Source organism: Octopus bimaculoides, chromosome 1 (genome assembly GCF_001194135.2).
Source record: "Octopus bimaculoides isolate UCB-OBI-ISO-001 chromosome 1, ASM119413v2, whole genome shotgun sequence".
Classification (NCBI taxonomy): Eukaryota; Metazoa; Mollusca; class Cephalopoda; order Octopoda; family Octopodidae; genus Octopus; species Octopus bimaculoides.
Genome location: NC_068981.1, coordinates 76,023,373 through 76,026,843, shown reverse-complemented (window position 1 = coordinate 76,026,843; position 3,471 = coordinate 76,023,373). Strand labels below are relative to the sequence as shown.

At 35.5% G+C, this 3,471-nt stretch overlaps 1 protein-coding gene across 1 annotated transcript in view; it reads right to left on the bottom strand.

The window, feature by feature from the left end:
* The window catches only part of LOC106869508 (uncharacterized), a 526,190-nt gene that overhangs the window by 479,471 nt on the left and 43,248 nt on the right, over nucleotides 1-3,471 (bottom strand). The window lies entirely within an intron of this gene.

Sequence of the window (3,471 nt, the reverse complement as noted above, 5' to 3'; positions counted from 1 at the left end):
TATATATATATATATATATACGGCAGCAGTTCTCCATTGGTCAACCAAGAGAGCTGAACTGTTCGCTCAGTTGAATCATCTGCTTTCCACAAGTATGTGTACAAGTAACGTAATTCTCAGGTTAAATCAGCGTAACAGATTTTCTTTCAACTGCAACAACAATCTACTCGAGGTGCTTCTTTGTATTCCGTGTCCACCCAATTTCATTCACACTTATAAGTCGAGCACCTATATTTATATTTACCCAGAATGCCCATATATGCTTGTTAATTGGATATATGAAGTCGTACCCCGTTGATGACGATGGCCAAGAGCCTCACATGAGAGAAGACGGTCATGGTGTGCTCGGCTGTGGCCGATTAATCCAATACATTCTCAGAAGAATCTGTCGCATGTCGGGTATTGGTATTCTGCTAGGACTGACGGCGAGGAATTGGCTCTAGACTTGCGCAGTTCGCGTTTTCTTTGTGTCCTTGTAGTCTTGTTCTCTCGGTAGGAGTTGACACCTCTGTTAGTGCAGCTTCGCCAGGCTGGACGGTTTTGCGCTTGCGTGGATTCACTAAGATTATCAGAGTAACATATTATGAAACATCTTTCGCTGCAGATGTTCTTACTAATATAACTAGTACAATCCCGTTGTAGCAAGATATTTGCAACGATAGTATGGCTATGGCATACATTTTCCCTCCAATAACATCTAAGTCACATATTCTGTCGATGATGTATACGGGGCATATATTTCCATTCATTAAGGTCGTAACTTTCTCCCGATTGGTCCCGAAACTCAGAGAGAAAAAGAAAATGTCCGGTTTTTCTTTTCAAGACCCATTTTTATGTTTTGCTTCACCACAGGTTTAGAATTTATCGGTTGTAATATCGCTAAGTTTCATAATATATTTCTGAAATAAATATGATCTTACATGAAGCGCCACCTACAACATGAATCAAAATGCATATATGCTTGAGTATTTAAGAAGAAAACGGAGTCATGAAGTCAAAGATCGGCTTAATTTCGAAATCACCTTCCCCTGGTATAAATTAACATCATACTCTTTCGTTTAGATTGATGCTACGATTAGCTTTAAAGAACCGACACACCTTTCTGTCCCTCAAACGGTTTCTTAACTATTTTCACGTTTTTTTCTCACGAGTTAGCCATGTTGAATGAGTCTCAACGATTTCCGGATGGTACAGAGTACACTTTAAATAAACTCACACCTGTATTTATTAAATGATAATTTAATTTACTGCTGATTAATTGAGAGCTTCTTTTTTTATTCTTCCTATCAATAAACGAACAGTACACACACACACACAGATGCATATAAAATGACACACACTGGTACACACACATACATGAACGCGTGGGTGCATGTGTAATGAGGTAAAAGTAGTACCTCAGGGAGACCAGTGGACAATATTTGGCCAATATAAATAAATACAGACATAGCAAATAGCAGACAGTATGAATTTTTCATTTATTTAAATTATAGCCACCTGTAGTGAATGAATCATAATTAGCAAATGGCAATTAAGACATGATTCACTTGAGAAAGTGAAATAATCCCAAAAAGTATGATTTCTCCAAATCGACATGCCATTTAGAAAACAGATTGGCTTATTGTATGAAGATAACAGGACAGCCCTGAAAATATGTTCTGGGCTCAAAAGCCTTCATCGACGCGGTAATTGTCCGAGCTTGTAAGCAGGGATTTAGGTATATATTCAAACAGAGTAGAATACATTTATGGCCTAAATAATTTGCATAATTTAAACAAAAACGTGCGAAATGTGGCCGGTGATATGCATTTGAACAACATACATAATCACCCGGCAAGTATGTCAAATAGCATACGATATATAAATTCTTGATTTAATATAACTATCAGCATATTCAGAGGATCAATCATATAATCAGTAAATGGCAGTTAAAGCCACCTCCACTTGAGCAGGGGAGATAATCTGAAAAATCAATAGTTCACACACACGTATGTATGTATGTATGTATGCATGTGTGTGTGTGCGTGTGTGTGTGCGTGTGTGTGTGTGCGTGTGTGTGTGTGTGTGTGTGTGTGTGTGTGTGTGTGTGTGTGTGTGTGCCTGTGTCTCATTCGAGATTTTTGCCAATAGAAAAGAGTGTTTTTAACCCAAATCTGATGCACCTTCATCGGAATTTCAACAACATCAACGGGGTGTTTTTGTATGTATGTATATGCGTAGATTTGTGTTTTGTTTAATGTTTGCCTTCTCATGCATATAGTCGCATATCTAGACATGCACATATATACTTAAAGGATAAACTTCTGGAAAGTTTTACAGATTTTTATAGTTTCACTGATGATCTAGATCTGTGGTCTTCAAATCCGCTTTCTCCTTTCTGGTTTTAAGAAACCTAGTTTCTGAAGGCTGTTATTTGAGCAGTGTGTTTAATATCATAAAGCCCCAATAATTACAGGTATAAACATGATCTTGTAATCTGGACAGAGTAACTGCAGATTTTTCACTAGTTCAGTAGTTGAATAGTTCGTATGTATGTATGTATGTATGTATTTATGTATGTATGTATGTGTGTATGTATGTATGTATGTATGTAAGTATGCATGCATATATGTGTGTATGTGCACAGGACAGAGAAAGCTTGCGAAAAATATAGCTGGGTAAATACATGCTTCTCTTTTGCTATTCCATATTTATTTTCTACCACTTCTCAGATTTATAAACATACGAATGAGAGAACTTTTATATCATGTATATTTTGAAAAGGGTGTGTTTTCACACGTGGATCTGTTTCTGTATACTGTGTGTATTTACGTGTGAGTTTGTAGACCGATCATAGATATATCAGAGAAATCAAAAATAACTCTAGAATGATAATCAGCTTTCAATATAATATCTTCCATAGACGACCAGCCAGCGTTATTTGCTGTTGTTGGTCGACAGCAGTTATTCGTTGATGATGAGTTATTATTAATAAAGATTCAGTTACTGAGAGACTTTGCACATCTGAAACCTGGCCGGATATTGTAGTTTCTAAAGTAAATGTATTTTAGCACTAAATGAGGGAAAATATCGGTAGTTACTTTCTTTCTCAAAGAATCTTTTATTAATTTATTTATTTATTTAGCTGTCCATTTATTTATTTAGTTAGTTATTTACTTATTTATTTATTTATTGGTCATGTGGATGTAGATAATCGTTTCGCTCGGTGAAATAATATGGCATCAAATATTGAATTATAACTTTCTTTCCTTCGTAGCATTTCCAATCACAAGGAAGTTTCATGTAATTACTACGAATTGTCTCAACACTATATTGATTCTTACTTTCAGCAAAGTGTTTGTATTATTTATATACATATATGAATTCTAACACCAGCTATTCTATCTATCTATCTCTCTCTCTCTCTCTATCTATCTATCTATCTATCTATCTATCTATCTATCTATCTATCTATCTATCTATCTATATATA